This window comes from Cynocephalus volans, chromosome 1 (genome assembly GCF_027409185.1).
Source record: "Cynocephalus volans isolate mCynVol1 chromosome 1, mCynVol1.pri, whole genome shotgun sequence".
Classification (NCBI taxonomy): Eukaryota; Metazoa; Chordata; class Mammalia; order Dermoptera; family Cynocephalidae; genus Cynocephalus; species Cynocephalus volans.
Window position 1 is genome coordinate 164,821,056 of NC_084460.1, and position 24,696 is coordinate 164,845,751.

A 24,696-nucleotide genomic window follows, 5' to 3' on the forward strand; every position below is an offset into this window, starting at 1 on the left:
GAATTTTTTTAAAACATCAACATGTCATAGAATGAGCATCTATAGTTCCCTGCCAAGCAAAATATTGCAGTACAAATTTAGAGCCAATACTGGAACTAGACTAATCTTTTAGAATGGACAGACATTCTCCAAATATCGTATATGCTTTAAACTAAAATCTAAGAAAGATCCCAAAACACCCATTGCAGTTTGCAACATGAGCATTTCAGAAAATTATAGTGTGTACTTCTAGTTAAAGGCAGCAAACAAACAAAAAAAAAGTCTATGCTAAGAAGTGATTGATGTAATTGTTTTGTATCTTTTCATCCACTCAAAAAGCAGAGAGAAAGAAAAGAGAATTTAATTCCCTCTGATTAAAAGATGCATTTTTCTTGTCTGTCTCCTTTTTTTCCTTTCTCTCCCCCATCTGCCCTCTGCTTCATTCCCCCTTCCCTTAAGTTTTTTCCATTTGTATGACAGTGGCACAGATTCAGAGAAGAGGTGGAGTCTGATTTTTTGGGTGGTCTTAGTGAAGCTTTAGTCTTTGGCTAACCTCTCTTTAGGTGGAAAGGAGCCAAGAATTTCCAGTATGAGGGAGAGTAGCTTTGAAAAGCTGTATATGTATGTCTGGATGCATGGCAGTATATTTGCTCTGGTTTAATAAGAAAAGCTGAACAACAATTTGTCAGCCAAACCAACAACTATTTCTCCCTAACTTAAAACACATCCTTGTGTAAGTTATGGTTCTTATTTGGTTTTGGTGTTCATTTATTTCAGTTTATTGTTTGACATCTCCCACTAGCTGAGCCAGGAAACTCATGGCAGTTCTTCAAAAAGTAACTCCACCCCCACATTTATTTTATTTTATTTTATTTTATTTATTTTATTTTATTTTATTATTTTATTTGTTCTAATTCATTACTCTTTCTTACTCCCAACAAAGTTTCATGGAACAAGTGCTTAGGAAAAGATAGTATTTGCTTTTTTACCTAGGTATAGTTTTAGGAGCCATACATAAGATCTCTCTCACAGCTTCTCCTTTTTACTATAAAGTTATATTAGATTCAGATTTGTTTTGAAAGGCCAGCTGTGTTTTTTTAAATAATAGGAGAAATAAAATGCCTTTTTTCCATAAGCAGACTCACAAAGAATACAGGAGTTATTTCTCCCAATAATGACTCAACAAAAGAGGTTTAAGTTCCCTGAATTAGGGCAAAGATTAAAGAAAAAAAAATCACCTGCACAGGGAGCATACATTATCAAGGAATTTGAAAGGGACTTACCCTTTTGGTACCTGGCAATACCTAGTAAAAATAACCACAAGGATAAAAAAGATGCCAAAATCATTTCAACAAAAATAGCCACACTGCTGCCAGAAGACAAAGTAGCAAATTCATTTAGGCTCACTGGTGCGTGTCTGGAACTTTCCATATGAACCTTGCCTCAAAGGAAAGTTTGAACATTTTCCTACAAGATCAATCAAAACGAAAATTGAGGCAACTTTAAAGAGTTACACATTTCCACTCTCCTAATCTCTTCATCTGTTAAGCGCAATCTTATTTGATTTGATTGCTGATGGGTCAGAAGCAAGAAAAGGGGTATTTAAAATGGAGGATTTGTAATACATTACTGGTTTTCTTTCTTAAGTGGCTGTCCCTCCAAAGAATGCCAAAATTTTGTAAACTTGATCAGACTGATACTGGAAAAAGCAGACAACACTACAAAATAATAATGAGAACATTTTATCCAGATTAGCACAAACAGATAAATCCTTGCTTTTAATGAAAAATGTTGAGGAAACTGATGTACTTTAAGTTCATATTAGGAAAGTGCATTGGTAGAAACCAACTGTATGGAATCTAGTGTATTTGTCCTAAAACAAAACAGAGCTAAATTGATTCAGGAGGGATTTGAGTTACAAAACAAATAAGTCCGGGTATTACAGATTAATGCTTTCAAGATACGAGCTGTTAATTTTCAATATTCTCCTCATGTTTTTTGAGTTCTTAAGTAAGTTTTAGAACCTCATAAGTTAAACTTTCTCCGAAATGATAATGAACAGAAATTCCCCCATATAATCTATCTTCTTTGAATGTGTTTCTATTTCAAAAGAATATGAGAGTCGGGTTTCTCTAGAAAATGAGAAGCCTAATTTCCATTATGATGACTTTCTCTTCTTTTCAACTAAGAAAGGGTCCGAGATCTAACCTGGTATTTAAAGTTTTACAAGTCTACATTTTGGAAAAATCTTATTATCCTTATAATACTTAGATTAATGCTAACAGGTAATAGTTACTAACATTAGCGCTGTTTCAATATGATAGACTAAGCACACATACCTCACTGCAATGCTTTCTGAAACCCTAATAAAACTCAGTGAAGTATTTTGTTTAAGATTTAAACCCACAAGGACATGGAGAATAAGAAAGCAAAGGTATAATCCACAAAAGAACAAATTGATAACTTAATTCATCAAAATTAAAAACTTCTCTTCAGAAGACTATTAAAGAATAAAAATACTATTAAAAGGATAAAAAGAGGGGCTGGCCCATGGCTCACTCAGGAGAGTGTGGTGCTGATAACACCAAGGCCGCAGGTTTGGATCCTATATAGGGATGGTCGGTGCGCTCACTGCTTGAGCGTGGTGCAGACAACACTGTGCCGAAGGTTGCAATCCCCTTACCAGTCAGAAAAAAAAAAAAAAAAAGAACTCTAAAACTCAATAAGAAAACAGACAATTCAATAAAAAGGTATGAACAAAATATTTGTGTAGACATTTAACTGACAAAGATATGCAGATGGCAAATAACACTAAAAAGCTCAATAACACTAGTCATTAGGGTAATGCAATTTAAAACCACAATGAGATACAAATACTCATCTTAGAATGGCCAAAGTTAAAAAGACTGACCATATCAAGTGTTGGAGAGGATGTAGAAGAACTGGAATTTTCATTTGCTGCTGGTGAGAAAGCAAAACAGTAGGCCCACTCTGGAAAGCGTTTTGGTAGTTTCTTAAACAATTAAGAGTATTCCCACCATATGATCCAGTCATTCTACTCCTGAATATTAATCCAAGAGAAATTTTTAAATATATTTAAACAGAGAACAGAACTGAGGTTGCCAAAGTTGGGAAAGGAGGAGGGGGGAGGAGATTAGTGAGAAACTGGTAAAGGGCCACAAAAAATAATTACATGTGTATTGTCCAATACACTAATTATCCTGTTTTGAGCACACAGGTATTGACATTTAATGTAGTACCCCACAGATATGTACAATCATGTTTCAATTTTAAAAATGAATGAATAAATAAATATATCCATACAAAGACGTGTACATGAATGTTCATAGCAGCTTTATTTGTAATAGTCAAAATCAAGAAGCAACCAAAATGTCTGCTATCAGTTAAATAGGTAAACTCTGGCATATGAAAACAAAAGAATACTAAGCAATACAAAGAAAAGATCTATTGATACATATTACGTGAATGAGTCAAAAGATGCTGAATAAAATCAATCAGATTTTTTAAAAACACATACTAAATGACTCTATTTATATAAATTCTAGGAAATGCAAAGCAATGTATAGTAACAGGAAATGTAAAGTAATATATAGGAACAGAAAGCAGATCAGTAGTTGCCTGGGGATTGTGGTCAATTGTACTTTTAAAAAGCTGTTAAAATAATTGGTACACAAATTGGGGAAATTTTGAGCATCACAATAAGTAATGATAGTAATGTACTATAATACTTTTTTTAATATACAAGTTCATCTAAAAAAGAGAATAAGACAAAGAAAAGTAAGAAAAGGAGGAAGTCTCTTCTTTGGAGAAGAATGCCAGATAACAAACTTAAAATGAATGTGATAATCAGAAAAAATAAACATTTTGCTACCTTCAATATAATTTTCAAATCAGGAAAACTCATCAATTGATGCTAAAATGTGGCTTACACTCTTCTGTACATTTTATATATTTCACACTTTTTTAAAACTACTAGGCTTCTTAATCTAATAATTTTTTATGTTGATTTTTTTTCACCCATGCATATCTCCCTCTCATTTTCTTTGCATAAACCCAACCTGATATGCTTCTTTCATAGTAGGCAAAAGTTCTGATAAAGGTATATTAAAGTAAAAAAGCATGGCAGCACTTTCTAGGCAAGGCTTTCTATGCTACAAATGAATAATTCTGGTGACAGTGAAAAGGTTATTTACAAGTCCTGTTCTAGTCTAGAAAATAACTTAGATCTCTGTTTCAAACCATTTTCACAAATAGAGATGCATATTCACAACAGTCAATAAAGAAAGATGCTTTTATATTATGTTTTCTGAGATTTCTGTGCTAAGGACAAGGATAAGTACAAAATGTTCTTCAATTTCTATATGTTTTCTAAACTGAGATTGAAGCAAATTGGTTATGTTTATCTTCTATTCTTCTTGCTATCTGTGATAGCTGATAGATCTCTTTTCTATAAAAACAAAAATGAGATTAAAAAAATCTCAAATGTCACTGATATGTTTTAGCAGCTAAGTGTGCAATTTGAACATTACACCTCTAGCAATTTAAGTATTATTTTATTTCAATTAGCTAGGGAACTACTGCTTTAAATTAGCTCCAGGAGTAAAACGGAGTAAAATTCCTCCAGTGATTGAAGCCATTGCCAGTATTCTGCTAGGAATTTTGAATATACATCTCTTCCTATCTCCTTTTGGCAACCAAATACCAGGGGAAATTATGTCAATTATAAAGTGTTCTGTTATATTTAAATACATCTTTTAAAAATTAAAAAAAAAATGTAACAAACATTCGATATAGATACTCCATTAAATTAGAAATGGTGTGTTCTCTTAAAGAATTTACATCATTGACAAAGATGCACAGCTTAAAAAAATAGTTAGAACATGGTATGATATGAAATATAATAAATTATTTTTTACATGGTGCTATGGAACTCCGGACAAGAGGCATCTAAATCAACGTGATGGCTCAGAAAAAGGTTACATATGACAGTTGCTGAATTTTGAAAACTATATAGGTTTTCCTGGGGGAGTACAGGTAAGGAAGGAAGGAGAGGAAGGAAAGGAAAGAAAGGAAGAAAGAAAAAACCAAAAGAATACATTGAACTTTCAGAAGGAGAAAACAAACCTAAGGATACTAGAGATGGGGAAGAGGCAGGGTCGGGGTTTGGGGAGGGATAAGTTGGATAAAGAGCATAAAGAAAAATGACAATTTGTAATAATGAATACGCTTATAAGAAGTTTTTTAAAAAGTAACCCAGTTTAAAAATGAAGTAAATAGGCATTTCTCAAAGGAAGACATAGAAATGGCCAACAGACACATGAAAAAATGTCCAACATCACTAAGTATCAAGGAAATGCAAATCAAAATCACATTAAGATATCATCTCACCCCAGTTAGATTAGCAATTATCAAAAAGACAGAGAATAAAATACTGGCAAGCATGTGGAGAAAGGGCAACACTCCTACACTGTTGGTGGGACTGTAAATTAGTACAGCCATTATGAAAATGGCTAATTTATACCCAAAGAAAAGAAAATCATCATGTTGAAAGGATAATTGGCAGTCCCTTGTTCATCTCCACCTTATTGACAATAGCCAAGAGTTAGAAACAACATAAATGTCCATTGACTGGCAATTGGATAAGGAAAATGTGGTATATATACACAGTGGAATTCTACTCTTGCTGTAAAAAAAGAATGAAATTCTGCCATTCTCAGCAACATGGATGAATTTTGAGAAAATTATGTTAAGTAAAATAAACCAGGCACAGAAAGAGAAATACCATATGTCCTCACTCATAAGTGGGAGCTGAAAAAATAAAAAAACAAAAATTTTTAAAAAGAAAGAAAGATATAACAATCACAGTAATTTGTTGAACTTTCAAAAGGTGGGAGCAAAACTGAGGCCACCAGAGGTGAGAAAGGAGAAGGGGGAAGAGGGTTAGTAAGAAATTGGTAAAGGGCCACAAAAAACAATTACATTGTGTAATGTAGAACATACTAATTATCCTGATTTGAGCATCACATATTGCACAAAGATATTGACATTCAATGATGTATCCCACAGATGGGATTAGGACCCTTACAAAAGGGCTTGAGGAAATGTGTTCCCCTTCTTTTGTTCCTTCACCATGTGAAGCATTCAAAGTGCCATCTTGGAAGCAGAGACTGGGGCCCTCGCCAGACACCAAACCTGCCAGTGCCTTGATCTTGGACTTCCCAACCTCCAGACCATGAGGAAATAAATTTTATTCTTTATAAGGTACCCACTCTCTGGTATTTTGTTATAGCAGCTCAAAGGGACTAAGACAGACAGGCAATAATTGTGCATCAATAACTTTAAGAAAATAAGAAACACTCTGTAAATAGTTTTAAAGTTTTTAAAACATTCCACCATTGAATGGATTTTTATATTAAATATTTTTTCTCTCTTCTAAGAACATGATCTTCACCTTGAATGGCCTAGAATCTCAAGTTGTAGTGAGGAGTAAGGGGAGAGGCAGAATATGGGAGAGTAGATATGAGATGCTGTAAAAGGAATGCCAATGTGAAAACAGAGGTAATACTTAACTCCTTGCCTTATTGAATGTCCCTGCAAAACCTCATTCCCACTGTAATTGTTGGGGCTGGGAAATCCTATTATGGTAATTGAAAGGCAGAGCCTTGAAGAGGAGATGAGATTGTAGGACCATGCCATAACGTAATGAACAGATTAATAATGGTGGTGAGGGGCATGGTTCTGAAGCTTTAAAAGGAAAGCACACAAAGAGTTTTTCTCTCTCTGTTCTCTCTGCTCCACCATTTTCTGCCATCACTGTCACCACCCCCAAGAACTTCACCAGCTGTGTTCCCTAGACTTTGGATTTCCCAGCCTCAGAAACTGTAAGCAATAAATTTTGTTTTCTTTGTAACTGTGTATTTTGTTATAAGCAACAGAAACAGACTGATACACTCCTAAAAACCAAACTAGAATTATGCAGCAAAACCATAGCCTTACAAGTCCCTGGTTCCTATGTGGCCAAGACAGACCCTGAAATCAGGTGAAATTCTGACTGGAGAGACTGTTTCAGAGGGTGTTCATAGTCATGGAATAGGCTCTGCAGTGAGGGCTGATTAATGCAGAGCTCAGAGTTCATCTCTTTATTACCATAATTCATTCAGTGATTACACATGTTCGTTCTCACCTGTATTCACCCAGGAAAACTTATATAGTCTTCAAAATTCAGCAACTGTCATATGTAATCTTTTTCTGACCCACCACCCTGATTTAGATGCCTCTTGTCTGTAGTTCCATAGCACCATGTGAAAAAAATGTATTATATTCCATATCACACCATGTTCTAACTCTATTTTTTTAAAGCTGTGAATCTTCCCTAATGACTGCAAATTCATTAAGAGAACACACCATTTCTAATTTGATGGCATACCTATATCAAATGTTTGTTAAATGTTTATTGACTGAGCAAATTTAGGCTACAGTTATGGCAAGTATACTCAAGTTTTTAAAGACTTCAAAATTCAAAGCTTCAGCAATACGCTGTCTTTCACACTTAAGCTGGCTTGATTGAGTTTTTTATATACTTCAAGTGCTTAAAGTCTCACCTTCTAAAAAGGAAATGCTTTCTCATAGAATTCCAGCTTTTTCAGGTAAATTCAACCTAATAATTTTAATTTTGCACATAAAAGACAGTCCTATTTTTCTTAACGTATATCTTTATTATTATGGAGATGATTTTTTTCTTTATTGATTATCTGTTTGGGAACTATAGCATTGTTTATGTCTTGAACTTATTGCTCTTAAAGTCTTAGATTTAGCTTAAACCTAGAATAAAAGAATAAAAAATATATTCGTATCTAGGAGTAAAGCAGAGAAAGCAATCTACAAACTATTACATATCCTCCTCTTTTTTTGTGAATGATGTAGCTGAGCAGAAATGAATAACAAGCAGAGCAGTTTAATGAATCAAAGTAGTTCTCATGTTTTTGCTTAGAATCATAGTGTATTGAATCCAATGAACCATTAATTTTCTATACAGCTCTAATCCCTCAATGTATGCAGAATTAATTGTGTACAGTATGGGAATTTAGAAATAAAGGCCCAAACCTCTATTAAGTTCGGGTTGGCTAGAGTTGCACTAGATTTTAACTACATAAAAAAATTTATAGAACTTCACCCAATTTTGTATATGACACACAAATTCTGCACTGGGCGAATTTTGCCTTAAAAATTTGAGTGTCCGTGTTGTTCCTTGCAATTTGGAAGTAGAGGTAGGTAAATAATTTGATCAGTCCACAAGACATTTCATTGTTTGAATGTTGTAGAATAAGACTGGAACTAAGTCAGAAATTAATCTGAATACTGCCTCAGGCTTGGAGAGCAAGCTAAGGTCCCAAAGAAACTGGCTCACTGCAGCAGGGCTGGTGGCCAACAAGCTGACAGTGAAGCAGGCATTCAGAGCTCTAGCTGGGTATTGGAGGCCTGAGAGTATTATAGTTCTTGTCCCTTTCATACCCTACTAAAGTATCCACTCACATGTGTGGGATCCAGTAGGAGGAAATCCAGTAGAACACAGAGACAGACAATGACAATGATTGGAAGTCAGGTGAGCAGCAGTCATGGTCAGATGTCTTTCCATTTTAAGCAGGACCAGCCATCATCCTATAAAGAAAAACTGGGAAGGACTGGCCCTTTGGCAGAGACCCAAAAGATCTAAGCAGATTCCTAGCAAATAGATCCAACAGGAATTTAGGTAGGACCCTCGCTGTAGAGGAGACCAGGGGAATTACTGAATTATTTCCAACAGGATGTTTATATTAGAAATTCTGAAAAAGGGCTAAGGCTGACTTGTGTCAAGAGTCTTCCTAATGGACTCTAGGGGACAATATTGTGTGCTGCCCAGATCTGTGTGCTGAGATCTCTCAACACTCAAACACTCATGCCCCTAACTCCTAGAGTGTTTTTTTACTAACAGATTGCAGGCGAGTCCCTCCCCAGCAATTGCCCTTGGCCAAAGGAAGCCACTAAACCCACAGTAATCCCCCCTCTTCAGGGGCAGCCAACAACCAATGAACAATGCAGTGGAATAAAGACCCAGCCCCCCTGACTCAAAAATCCTCTGATGGAGAATCACAATTCCAGATCTCCCCTTTCAAAAGCTGAGATCTCTGTTGCAACTACATCCCAGTTCAACTTCTCCCTGCTTCTTTCACATGCCTCCAGAGTTGTTTCTGAATGCATTCCTGCAGACTATCAAGTCACTCTATGAGGAATTCTACTATAGCATATTCATGCATTTTTCCATTCCTTCCATTCTTCCTTCCTACCTTACTTTCTTCCTTCTGAGTAGACAAATCCACTAAGGGTTTGAGGTAGTTACAAGGCCAGATACAAAAACAAATAGTAGTTATCTGTATCTTCCTTCCTTACAGCAAAATAACGTTCCCTTTAATTACTTAGTTTTATTCTGAACAAAAAGTATACAAATTCTATTTATTTTTGATCATTCAAAGTATTTTTATCTATAACTGGCATCATCTATGGCGGCTGGACTCAGAATTTCAGCTAAAAAAGTTGTTTTTTTAGCTTAACTGTATTAACATAATTCCTAAGGAAAATTTGAGTTTTCTGTTAAACCGTAACTTCTCCATTCTATACTGAGATAAACTGTGGCCTCTTAAGATTTCAAACTCACCAAATTTTCTAAGGTGAATTTTAAAGAGTAAAAATTGTATTATTTCAAAAAATCAACTGCTATTTATAGATTTATAGATTAGACTAGATTAGATTACATTGTTAGATATAACACATTCATGAAAAAAAAATTGATAAATTCAGATGATAAAAGCAACTAAGAAGACAAATTCTGGCTCCCAGATAAAAGATGATTCCTTTACAAAATAATATAATACAGTCATTTGTGGTAATAAAATTTGGATGTTAATAGCACAGTGGAAGGTTTACAGATGAAATAAGCACAGTTAAAATAACTATGACACCTTTGACCAGACTCTTGTTATTGTAAAAATAATGTAATTGAACACAACTTTGCACTAGAAATTTCATAGCTTGCCATTCATCTTCCAAAATAAATTGGTTTATGGCTATTTATATAGGACATAACAAAAGAACCCTATTATCACTGTAGTTATAATTCATATTTATTTTAAAGACTGTCTGAATAGAAAAAACAATTGTCTGATAGACTTTCAATGTAGGTAAGGCATTAGGTTTTTTAAGATTTCACTTAAATCTTATCCAATTCATTAATGGTAATCTTACCTAAATTACTTCAGTAATCAACTTTTCAATTATTAAATTAAGGTTGATACAACATAATGCCAAAATAATCATTTAATTCAACCAGAAAAGAAAAGAAAGAACAGTGTCAACTACGCATGTTTGCAGATATGATCAATAATTCTCAGTGATTTGGCCAATATGGCTGCTAAGCAAGAACATTTCTGACCTTTTTTGATCAGTCCAAGTACTTTTTCATCAAGAGTTGTCAATAATTGCCTCAAACACTGAAGGGAAGTAATACTTTGCTCTGAAAATAATCTGCAAAATATGCAACAAGTTATGGACACAAATGTAAATCTATGTGTGTGGGAATACATCCCAAATATACTAAAATAGGGCCTATTTTTTCCATTTATAACTTTTTAAAAAGAAATAACATTTAATATGGTTTCAGCACACAGCTAAAGTAAAGAGGTATGAGATCTATCTTTAAGCAGAGCAGAGTAATAAGAGATTTAAACCTATGTTAAATCCCAGCCGGATGACTGACATGCGATATGTTACTAAACATGCTATTAAACTCTCTGAAAATCCATTGTCTCTTTTGTACAATGGGAAATTTAACATCCACCTTGAAGAGTTCTAAAAAATTGGCACAACATATAGAAAATAATTAGGACAATACCAGGCACATAGAATGCTCTTTCTATATTGATTTCCTTCCCTCCCCTAGTCCCAGTCCTGTTATTAGTGCACTGTGGGGTTTTAAGCAAGTCACTCTTTGGATCTCGGTTTTGCTCTCTGTAGGCCGACATAAACTAAGATCTGCCAGTTCACACTAGGACCACCAAGGCATTTGACTTGATTTTTCAGTACCTTTATCTGCTCATTCACAGCTCTTTAATATTTTATATTTCTTTCAATATGGAAAGTATAGTACACCTGGTAAAATAAGGCACTATTTGAATTCCCTGCTTTACTTACTTAAAATATCAACAACAAAATATAATAGTATGTATCTTAAAGCAAAACATGAACATTTTATCTTTCTGGAATATACTCTGTATTAGTTTCCTAGGATTGCATAACAAATTACCACAAACTGGATGGCTTAAAACATCAGAAATTTATTATATCACAGTTCTGGACCCAGAAATCAGAATCAAGGTGGTGGTTGGATTTTTTCCTTCTGGAGCCTCTGAAAGAGAATCTGCTCCATGCCTCTCCCCTACCTTCTGGTGGTTGGATCTTTTAAAATATAAGTAAGAACTTTAGGATAAGATCATTCTGGGTTAAGGGTGGGCCCCTATGATGCCCTTACAGGAGAAAAGAGAGGAAGACTCCAGATACATAGAGGTGCAAAGGAGAACACGGGAGATCAGAGGAGAAGGCCAGGTGAAGATGCAGGCCGAGAACGGAGTAATTGGAGTAATGTATCTATAAGTCAGAGCATGCCGGGACCCTGACAACCACCAGAAGGTAGGGGAGAGGCATGGAGCAGATTCTCTTTCAGAGGCTCCAGAAGGAAAAAATCCAACCACCACCTTGATTCTGATTTCTGGGTCCAGAACTGTGATATAATAAATTTCTGATGTTTTAAGCCATCCAGTTTGTGGTAATTTGTTATGCAACCCTAGGAAACTAATACAGAGTATATTCCAGAAAGATAAAATGTTCATGTTTTGCTCTAAGATACATACTATTATATTTTGTTGTTGATATTTTAAGTAAGTAAAGCAGGGAATTCAAATAGTGCCTTATTTTACCAGGTGTACTATACTTTCCATATTGAAAGAAATATAAAATATTAAAGAGCTGTGAATCCAATTTCCAAATAAGATCCAATTTCCAAATAAGATCATGTTTACAGATACCAGGGGTTGGAACTTGGTCATATCTTTTTGAGGTCTATTATTTAACCACTACAGTCTTCCCCAACCCAGAAATTCAAGTCTGTCCCACATATAAAATACATTCACTCCATCCCAGCATCACCCAAAGTCTCAACCCATCACCCAAATCTCAAAGTCCTGGGGAAAAATTTCTTTCCATCTGTGGATCTATAAAACTAGAAAGCAAGTTATCTGCTTACAAAATAAAATGGTGGGACAAGCATAGGATAGAATTCCCATATCGAAAGAGAAAAAAACAGAAAGAATAAAGGGGTCACTAGTCTCAAGCAAGTTTGAAACCCAACAGAAAACAATTCCATTACATTTTAAGGCCTGAAAAAAATTCTCTGTGTCTCAAAGTCTGTCTTCTGGGCCTGTGAAGGCTCTGCGTTCTGCACCCACGGAGGCTCTCTGGGCCCCTGCCTCTGCGTTCACAGCACTGTCTTCAGAGTCAATATTCATTTTTCTTGAAGAGTGACACATTTTCAGCCATGTAATTCCATCAGCCTGTTGCCTGCTTCTAGAATTTTGAAAGTCCAATGACAGTCTCTTTCAGTCAAAGCTGGTAATGTTCCTGCTGATGTAACATTCTCAAAAACCTTGTCAGTCTCCTGTATAATTTATGGGTGTTCACACTATTAGATAAGAGGATTCTCAACAGATGCTTCCTGAATATCCCATCTATATTTCTGCCTTCTGCTAAGATGGTTGATGGGCTCCATGAGTCACTCACTTAATCCCTTCAGTAAACGGCTCTCCAGCCACACCCTTGGTTCTATCTCCAGAGAATGCTTTTCCAACAGCAAATTTCCTAACTTCAGCATCTTTGGCAATGTGGGTAGAACAAGAGTCTTCTAAGTCATTGAGTACTCCTTGCTTTTTTCTAAAATTTTGCTTAACAGTTTCTTCTTCAATTTATCTCCTTCATCTGAAATTGTACTATAAACTACACCTTCCACACTTTGCTTGGAAATCTCCTCAGCTAAATATCTAAGTTTATTGCTTAAAAATTCTACTTTCCCCCCAACAGTAGCCAAGTTTTCTGTCTTTTTGTAGCAGGATCACCTTTCCTCCAGTTTTCAAAAAACATGTTCTTCATTTTCTTTTGATATTTTACCAGAACTATCTTTATTATTCATATTTCTTCCAAAAGTGTCTTCACGGCAATCTAGGCTTTTTCTATCATGCACCTCAATTTTTTTTTCAACTTCTGTTACCAAATCCATGTCCAGCTGCCCTAAACAAAAGCCCTGTCTTGGCTTGCCAAAATCTATTACAGAATCCAAGTCCAGCTGCCTGCCCCAACAAAAAACAAATGATGCGAAAGTCAAATGTTGGAGAAAAATGGAAGTCTGCTTTTATTCAGGAATACCAGTGACCTCAGGAGAGATGTTAGGCTAACCTATCTCTCTGAGATGGAGACTGGCAGACTAAAACCACCTCAAAGACTCAGATTTACTTGGGGGGGGGGCGTGTTAAAGAGGAAGTTGAGGGAATGGAATGTGGGAAATGAGAAGAAGGAGGTAGGGGGACATGTAAGGGGCCAGGTGCAAATTCTTGCTAAGGCTCCTTCTGGTTTCTGTTCTCATACTCGATATTATCTTAGGGTTTTACAGGACTTTGATTTGCTTTAGAATGGAATCACCATAGCTTTGTTGATGTCTTCATCGGTTTCTCAGGGTCTGGATGGTACATATCTCATGGCAAGTTTGCAACTCCAGGCTGACCAGAAAACAACTTTACATTTATGTAAATAATGTCATCTTGCCCCAAAACCAACACTCAAAATACCAAGCAACCATGGAAAAGGAGAAAACTCAGAGAAGTGCATGCTAGGAAAAAATTGTGTCCTTTTTTTTTTTCTAAAGCTCATGTCGTTTTAGGTCCCAACATGACTTCAGTCCTGCTAACTCCAACACCTCTACCCTTTACCTAATGGCAAAGCTACTTCCACATTTTTAGGTATTTGTTACAGCAGACTCCACTTTCAGTACCAAAATCTGTATCAGTCAAGGTTCATCCAGAAAACAGAACCAATAGAATGTGTATATACACGTTAAGAGATTTATTTGAAGGTTCACTTCTGCGATTGTGAGTTCTGACTGGGCAAGTCCAAAATCTGTAGAGCATATCTGTAGACTGGAAACTTTCAAGCAGGAGCTGAAGCTGCAGTAGAATTTCTTCTTCCTCAAGGAAACTTCAGTTTTGTTCTTAAAGCAACTGATTAGATGAGCCTCAGGCACATTATCAAGGACAATCTCCTTTACGTAATGTCAGTTGGTTGTAGATATAAACCACATCTATAAGACACTTTCACAGCAACACCTAGATTAATGTTTTATTGAATAACTGGGTACTGTAGCCTAGCCAAGTTGACACATGAAACTAACCATTACATATATCCTGTAATGTAAGATCATAGTAAAATTCCTACAGCATTAAACTCATTTTTCAGGTTGTGAGCCAGAAGAGCATAAGATAAAAAGAAAAGAAAAACCAATGAGTGCATTCTTGGGGAAATGTGGTTTCTCAAGGTTTAGGGATGGTTATTCTGGAACATAAAAAGCAATAAAAATATATCTCAGGAACAGATTTTTTTTTCCAGGCAGAAACTTAAATAAAAGTATGCTTCCAGTGGGAAAGGGGGAGGGGGTGGGAGTGTAAGGACAAAATTAGTAAAGGGCCACAAAAAACTATTACATTGTATAATGCTGAATGTACTAATTATCCTGATTTGAGCAGCACATGTTGCACACAGACAATGATATTCGACTCTGTATCCCACAGATATGTATAATCAACTATCTTATAATTAAAAATAAATAAACAAACAAACAAATAAATAAATGGGTTTCCAGGTAGTATTTCTGTCAAAGTAGAGAATAGGAAGGAATAAAAGAAGGAAAGAGAGAGAGAGAGAGGGAAGGAGCAAAAGAGTGAAAGAGTTGTCCTAGGACTCCTAATTTGGATGATTAACTATCAAAAGATATTCTTGAGCATAGGAGCCTAATCCAGGGACAAAGTATAGCAAAGACAATAACTTCATTATTCACTTAGAAAAAAAATCTAGAGAAAATATTATATATATATATATATATATATATATATATATATATATATATATAAGAAGTTTACTGATTCATAGAAGGAAAGAGTAGAATGGTTTTTACCAGGGGCTGGGGTCAAGGAGAGAGACTGGGGTGATTTGGTCAAAGGAGACAAAATTTCAGTTAGATAGGAAGAATAAGTCCAAAAGATCTATGGTACAACGTGGTGACTATAGCTAATAACAATACATTATATACCTGAAAATGGCAAGGAAAATAGATTTTAAGCATTCTCAGCACAAGTAAATGATGAGTGTGTGAGGCAATGCACATGTTAATTAGCTCAAATTAGCTATTCCACAATGTACACGTTTCAAAACATCATGTTGTACACCATAAACACAGACAATTTCATGTGTCAATTAAATAAACAATCTTTTAAAATATCCATAGAAAGATGGGACATAAAAATAAAAGTTTGCTGTATACTAGATACTACCCTTAGTTTCAGATATCCAGACAAGAAAAAAAATCGGCATATCACATGAGACCAATATAATAAATTAAATTTAAAATAGTCAAAAGGAAAGATGGCCATTTAATACATAGAAAGCATAACAACAGACACTGTGCTAGACACTTCCTTCGTAGTAATCGAGAAGGCAAGAATTATTTTCACTTTACAGATAAGGAAGCCAAAACCAGCTATATTAAGTTAACCGCTGCTAATAAAAATCAGTATTCAAGCATGTTCTACTTGGAATCTACTTAAGTCCAGGCACTCTCTACTGCTCTCAGTGGCCTCTTTTAGGAATGCTCACATTTATGGCAAAGGACATCCAGTGTACTCAGAAGGAAATCTCTTCTTGACACCCAGTTCAACACCACCACCAAATTGACTCTGTTATGGCCTAGCTAGCTTTTTATATATATACAAAATAATAACGCCATAGAACATACACATGCGCATCCCATATGAAAGGTTTATACACTGAAAAGTGAGTTTTACTTCCAATCCAGACACCTAGTCTCACTCTTCATGGATAACCTTCATCAACATTTCTTACATATTTTTGAAAATTTTTCCAAGCCCATATACTCTTCTACATCTTTTTAAAGACAAAAAGGAGAAATATATTTGACACTTTGTTCTATACCTTGGTTTCTTTTTCTTTTTCCTAAAGAATAGAATATTTTTCCTCAACACATAGAGGTCTACCTCACTTATATTAATGAGTAGTTTAGCTAGTAGTTTATTTTATGTCTGTACATTAATACATTTAACCCATTAGCTATCCATGGGTTTTTAGGGGTTTTTTTTCACTTTTTGATATTCAAGCAAAGGTGAATGAAACTTTTTCACACACGTGAGTTTTCATTTCTTTTGCTCTTCTTCTCCTGGCCGTTCATCTCTGACTGTCACACAGACCTTGGCGTTTGGGGTCTACCATTGCTGTGCAGATCAGTAACTCCTTTGCAAAAGAAAAAATCTCTAGGGAGATTTTGCATGTGTTCTCTACGGAGCTTTAAAAACAATATGAGTAAGCACGTGTCTTGTACTTAGATGTTGCTCTTATTGAAAACAGAGCTTCTTCATAGGTGGCTTCCAACTCCAACCGTCATATGACGTTGTAACAAGTAACATGGCAAAGAGACTAAAAACTGCTTGCCAAAGTTAAAAGAGACCAAGCACTTTTTTACTTCCTAAAAATTCATTTAGCTCTGGCTATGGGTTGAATTGTGTCCCCCAAAGGCTCATGTATTAATCCCCACAGTAACAGTGTTGAGGGTGGGAAATCCTATTATCATAATTGGAAGGTGGGGCCTTTAAAAGGTGCTGAGGTTGTGAGGAGCACGTGCTAGTGAACGGATTGATCCTTTCACAGAGTAATAAGTTGCTAATTTAATGGGTGGTAATCAGCGTGGTTCTGATAGGTTTATAAAGAACGTAAGAGAGCAGGTTAGCTCTCTCTTGCTGAGACATTTGCCATGTGACACCCTGTGGTGCTGCAGAGCCACCACCAACAAGAAGGCCCCACGAGTGTGTTCCGTGGACTTTGGACACCCCAGCCTCAGAAACTGTAAGAAATAAATTTTATTTCTTTATACATTACTCAGTTTCAGGTATTCAGCTATAAGCAACAGAAACAGACTAGTACAGCTCTATTTGGAAGCCGCTGCTAACCTGAAGATTCATACATTATTTTCCTAGTATTCCCTTGCCCTTGTGCATATTTTCATCTGGCAGGCAGAGACCTAAATTTCGTTTTATTGAATGGATACTCAGCAATATCTATCTCTTTTATTTATATTTTTTGAAACACCGATCATCTAATAACTTACCTTCTGTTAGCACTAGGGCAATCCTTATTGCAACACTATTGTGTAATCTTTGCAGACATCTTTCATTTGGCCTTATTTGTAACAGATGAGGACTGTTATCATTTCAAAAACAATTATTCAACTTCTTAAAGAAAAGTTAATTCACTGGTAGAATGAACTAGTAAAATGCTCAATAAATTTTTGTTAATAGCAGAAGAAAAAGAAAGAATTAAAAGTGGGCTATTGTTTGAGCCAGAATAGCCCAAATATCCCCTGGATGACTACAACTTTTCACTTTTTAATAACTGTTTTGTTATAGGACAGATCAGCACCTTATAAACTGCTGTTCCCCAGAACACTGTTTTATAAACATTAATAGTTACAAGGACAAAAGAGGGAAAAAGTGCATTTAATGTGTAGATGTGCATTATGAAACTCCAAAAGGACACACAGGATAAGTCACTTTACTTTTTTTTTTTTTTTCCTTGACCCACTAGTTAGCATTTTCTGGTGTATTCCGTAAATCACCAGAAAGACTGGTATTCAACCCTAATTATGAATAACTATGGAACAATGATTCTCCTTTCAAAAAATCTTTAGAATAATGAAACTTAGAAAAACTATCCCAGTATTATGAAGAATCCTTTTTTATTAACTTTACCAACCTTTATGGAGTAAGAAGTAGAAATATTTCTAAACATATAAATCTCTTGCTAAAGTTCTTTTCTTTAAATCACTATATGACCTACTAATTTGCAAAATGTTTTCTGCCTACCTTTCCTATACACGGAAGCCATAAATTGGTGCTTTTTGTTTTGTTTTGTTTGAGATGTAAGCAAGAGTTTAACTCTTCTGTTAATCACTGAGTCTGCAAGTGTCACCCTCCCCCTTTTCTGTGTCCCCAGGCTCTCTGGAAACCTACCATTTTGTGGCATTTATTGCATAATACTATAATTAGGCATTTATTTTTCTGCCTGTTTTACTAGATCCAGAGAACCGAGGGGTCAAAAAGAAATTCTTAGTATCAGTATTAGTGTTAGTGTTTGTATTAGTGTTGGTATTTAGGGGCACAGCTTCTAAATAGGCAGCTGGAACTCTAAGTATTCAATAAATGTGTGCTAAATGAAAAAATGAGCAAAAGTGTCAATTGAGCCTCCATGGTGTTGATGTTTGTCAAGGATTTAAATCAGAGACAGAATCAAGCCTGTAGACATTTTTTGTTAATTGAAACATAACTGATTGTACATATCTGTGGGGTACAGTGTTGAATATCAATACCTGTGTGCAATATGTGGTGCTCAAATAAAGATACTTAGTATATTCCACATTGCACAATATAATCATTTTTTGTGGGCCTTTACTAATTTCACGCTAACCCCCCTTCCCTTCCCCCTTTCCCACCTCTGGTGACTTCAATTCTGCTCTCTCCTTTTGAAAGTTCAATGAATTATTGTGATTATTGTATCTTTCTTTTTTTTTTTTATTTGTTTCTTGGGTTTTTTTTTTTTTTAAGTTCCCACTTATTACTGAGGACATGCCAGAGAAGACTTTTCATTTTTAATTTAAATTTTAATACCTTTAGGCAAAGCATGCTCCCTTCTTTCCAAAGTACTGACTTCCCCCTGTGTTCTCATATCTAACAGCTTTACACTGCTGTTACCTGGCTGACCCTCACAGCAATTGCGTTTGCTACTCCTGGCCTAGATATTACATGAGAAACAATATTCACTATGTATGAATACCTGTAAAGGTATGTTTACATACATGAACACAATATGTATGTACATACAAACTGGAGCAAGATATTTTCATAGAAATAAAAGAAGATGTGCACACTTAAGTGGGTAAAGAAGTGAGAAATATGGATAAGAAATAATATAACATGATCAATTCAAAGCAAGTTCTGTAATGGTACATGGAATCATTAGAGTGTATAATCATCCCATATCCTAAATATCTAAAATTAGGCCACACTGGAGGCTGATATGGAAAATGTGGAGAAGGCTCCCAGGATGGCCTCCAAGATGATGAGAGCTTAGAAGAGAAAGCCTGGCCATGGAGATTCTCTCCAAGGAAGCTAGAGAATCACATCACGTGGCTGTTTCTGAAGATGGAAAAGGATAAGCAGCAGCAATGTCACCATTCAATTTAGATGTCAGCCCAGAGCTCTGGACACAGGAGGGGAGAAACATTTTTAAAGAAAAAGATACATTTTTAACAGAAAAAATTGTAAATAGACAAAATTCTACTAAAGAAAAAAATAAAGAAAAGGCACGTTTGGAGCAGCATTCCGAAGACACTCCTCTTCTTTGATTAAGAGAGGAGAGTTCCAGTAGTCAGCGGCCAGATTTAAAGACCGTGTTCAACTAAGCAAACTGTGTAAACACGTACTGAGTTCTGGTTTTTTTCCCCAATACAAAAATAGAGCCAAGAAATATTACTTAATAAATACTTATTGAATATTTCCTCTGTGCTGGGTACCACAATTGACACTGAGAAAAAAGAATTACGAAGGACAAGCTAGAATCCCTTCTACGTCACATGATCCTGTGTAGTGGTCTCAACCTTTTCTTTCTTACAGCATCCAATGTACATGTAAAAAACCATCCCAACAGTACTATGGACCTTTACAGTCAGCGGTTTCTGAGAGCCTTCTCCTATTCCCCAAGGATGCATATCAGAATCTTTAAGAAATCATGGTATTTGGGGTATTTGTTTTAAATCCCCATTTCAAGATTCCGATATGTCTCTCCCACCAAAAATATGTTATCCTCAGTTAGAATCATAGGTTTAGTGGGGATTGAGAACTGGAAAATAGAGAAAGAAGTAGAGCCTGACATATTAACCTGTATACTAGATTTAATTCTAAAGTGATCGCATAAGACAAAAAATTGTGTACTACAAGTCGTTCATAAAAATCCCTTAAATTCTCCTGAAAAACAGTATAAATGGTTTTATACATACAACATTATTTGATAACATGTATATATAAATGGGCCATGTATTCAATCATATAAAGCATCTATTTCCTTAGAGAGATCATATTCAGAAATTACAGCACATGTTCTACAACTTAAAAAGCTTTAGCAAATTCATGAAAATATCAACTTTCTAGCTCTTCCTATCTCTTATAATCATTTTCGTCTTATGCAGAAAATTTTCATCTGTTTCTATAACTCTTCTAATCAACGTTCTGAATTATCCTTAGTACAATATTTATTCCTAGACTACTTTCAGGGAGCTATCATCATCCATCTGCCTAGCAGCCTAAACACTACATTTCTCTTCCTTGTCATAGATGAGAAAGAGAAAATCCTCACTATCATTCACAACTCTCTTTCTTTAGGGAGGCGTAGATTGTTTCAAACTTGAATGCGTTCACAACCTGAATACTTTTGCCCCACCTTTTAAATTATTCTTTTCATTGGCAAGCAGGTGTAGTTAAATTTGTGTCAGTTAAATGCCTATCTGATTCTGTCACTACAATTACAAGCTAAATTAATGGTGTCTACAGCAGAGGACAAAGCCACTAGCTCTTTTGCAGAGAAATTGGGAAAGCATCACCAAGGAGATAATATCTGGACTAGTGAAGAAACAAACAGTTAAATACAGCAGTGGAGATAGTTTGGGCCATTCTGGCAAAAACATAAGTGAATAAAAGAGACATTAAAGAATACAGTATGTTTGAGAAACAATGATAAGTCTGAATCACTAAAGAAGAGTATGATAGAGAGAGAGGATTTGCCAAAAAGTAAGATAAAATAAAATAAAATAAAAAAGAAGAACAGGTGAAGTACCAGCAGAACCAACAAAGACTGGTCGCAGATGATGGCAAGTTTCATGTGCCTTCGGAAGGCTTATAGCCTTTATCCTATCACCAAAAGGTAACTAACAAGAGGAGTAATCGAAGAGCAGCATGATAAAATTTTTGCTTGTTTTAGAAGCATAACTCTTATAGCAATAAAGAGTAAATAAATTAAATTAATTAAATAAATTAGAAACAGAGAAACAAAAACAAGAAGAAGAAGAAGGAATCTCTATATCCATTAGGAAGACTTCGCTTTAGCCCAGATGGGAATGAAAAGAAGGTGACAAAGTCAACAGTTGGACTTGGCAATTTGGTTGATTTCAATACACTGAGGAGGTTAAGAATACAGACTTTAAACCAGACTTCCAGAGTCTGCATCTGGTACCGGCATTACAGAACCATGAGAAAAGTCACTCCTGTAAGTCTCATTTGTCTGTCAGTTAAACATGCCTCCCAGATAAGACTGTACTCGACATATGCCTGCAAAAGTACTCAGCCCCCTTCTGTCTCACAGTAAGAATTCACTAACTGCTAAGTATTACCAGCTATGGCAATACGATGAAAGGAGAGGGAAATCAAGGATAATTCTCAGGTTTCCTACCTGGATAATGAAGTACCTAGAATGGAAGGAAAATGACTTCAAAAATGTTTTTGTTTTCTCTCTCTCTCTGCCTGTCTCTTTCTCTCTCTCAGAATTGTTATCTCTTTTTTCAACTCTAGTGTTATGTCTTTAGCACTTAGGACAGGAAGCTGGTATCTTTCACTTGCCTCTTCAAATCCATTTTCCACTTGCTCCATGGCCCAGGAGACTGACTGGATTGTATCAATGGATGGGATGCATTAGTGGACTCCCTTCCCTCTGGTTTCCTATTCGATTCAGGCAGTGGGGAGTACCTAGAAAAGATCTGAGAGATGAGAGAGGTATCAGGGTATTTACCTTGACTCTCTTTGTGGGTTTGCCATAGGCTGGCTTCATCCACCAAACAAAAATCCCAACTTTTGCCTGGAAGTCCAGCTGTTTCTAGCCTGAGACCTACACTACCCTTGTGTGTGAAGTAAATATTCCCTCTATTAAACTCTCCTGAATTTGTCCAATTGGAATGTGCCATCTCTGGTTCTGCCAAGACCCTTACTGACACATGGAGACTGAAGTATCCTGGAATCAAGACACCTGAAGAGATGTGAAGTGCCAGAAACATACCTGAATACTCTGGAGCTGATTCTTCCCTGGGCCTACCCTGGAAAGACCGCAGTCAATTAAAGAAGCCCAAGGGAATAAAATTATGTTGGGTCCGAAAGGGAACTGCAAATATGTGTAAAACAATGCCTACTTTCAAGAAGCTTGCAATTAAGTGGGAATATGAGATGTAAATACTAAAATAAAGGTCAATAATAGTATATTTCAAGGGGAAAACCCAAGAGAGAGGAGGTGGAAGATCAATTATGGCATGGCTGCTATAAAGTAGCGATGACTGAGGGAGGTGTCTACACAGGAGGGCCTGAGGGTAGCCACACAAGTAGCGTATGGCTCTGCTGGACAAGGGCAAAGAGAATGGGCTACAGAAGGGGGCAGGAGTTATGCAAGTCCAGCCCAATTATTAGAGGCAGTGGTAAGGAAAGATATCATCAAGAGTAGGTGCATTAGAACACACCCCCAAATCTTGGTGGGACAACTCACATTTCATTTGAGATCAGCTCAGGATATTGACAGACTATGTGGGCAGGCTACCCTGCAAAAGTCAGAGACTGGTGCGAAAGACCAGTGAGGTGACTGGAGGTCTGCAAGACTGAGCAGAGAAGAGCCCTGGCCCACATGCCACTCCCCCAGTTTCACAGGACATAAAAGTTTCCTTCTGCACCCAAATGGGAAGGAGGAAGAGGAGAAGAGAACCGTTGAGCGTGGAAGAAAAATTTGAAAGACTGAGCAATTACTACTACTATTAATAATAGCAAGACTAATATTCAGAACAGACTGATATATACATTTAAGTGGCAAGATCTCATGATATTTACCCTCAATAAGACTGGAGACCTGAGAAGAAACTGAGATATTACAGAATATAAATATCTCATTTATATTTAATTTACATTTGATTTCTGCTTCCCAGTTTGTGATTATTCAAACTGAACTTCACCTTATATATAGTCATGCAATTTGGGGTAGAATGTGAGAAGCTTGTAGGACATCCATGGTAAGATGGCCCACTATGTCTAAAGACATAGATCTAGAAGTTATTGGCATATAGTTCGTGTTGTGTCGTGGAAGTAGATGAAGTAGCAAGGGCAGAAAGCAGAGAGAGGAAAAAAGGTAGAACTCCTGAGTAACACCAGTATTTAAAGGATATATCAAAAGACATTACCAGAGGAAATGAAGAAGGAAGAAACAGAGAGGTGAGAAGGTAATCCAGACACTAAGGGTGCAGAAAACATAGGAGAGGAGAAACTAATTCTAAAGTGGGAACAATCAACACTGCCAAATTCTTCAAAAAAAATTTTTTAAATAGAATAAAGACAGAAAAAAGGCCATGAAAGTGCATTTCCTAAAGCAGAAAGAGAGAGAGAGAGAGAGAAGAAAAAAACCTAAAAACTGAAAGCCTAAGTCCACAGGTCTCATATGCTGTCAGTGTCTTGAGCTCTTGCCTAAAACTGGCTGACAAAGATATTGTGTCTAACTAAATATTCTAGGAACTTAATATAGAGGCTAATTCTTCTTATGCATATTTGAATAATATCAAATATATTTATATAGATATTAAAAAGTATGAAACAACTATATAGTAAATTAACAATAGCATTTCATGAACAGAAATATCTTTAACTGGGTTTAAATATGTTTTGTTATTCATTTCTTCATTTTTATCAGAAAGTTACAAATGGAGGGGGCTTCTGGTCAAAATGGTGGAATAGATGGTCCCCAGCATCACTCTCTCCCACAAATCAGCCAATTTCCAGCGATTAAAAAGCAACTGCAGCCAAGCTGAGGCTTCTAGAGCTCAGGGGAAGAGGAGAAGTATGGAGTGCATGAAGGCAGGAGAAGCCACAATGACAGAAAGAAAGGACATCTCCCACCGTTTCGAATCCCAGCCACTTCCAGGCTGGAGCTGATGAGTGCACGGAGCAAGAGCTGGCAAAAGCCACAGCTGTTCCCTTCCTAGGAAGTTGCTTGGAGTTGGCAGGGGAGAAGAGGGTCTTGGTGGCCCTCAGGACAGCAGGACCACTAACAGAGTTTCCATGGACCCACATATGAGTGAAGAGCCACAGCAGTTGAAAAAAGGAGCTTCTCAGAAGCCAGTGAGTCACCACAGGGACCAGAGCACAGCCTGTCCCATGGGAAGTGTTTGGAGTGTGGGTGGTGGGAAGATGGGCCCACTGGCAGAGAACTGGGGCA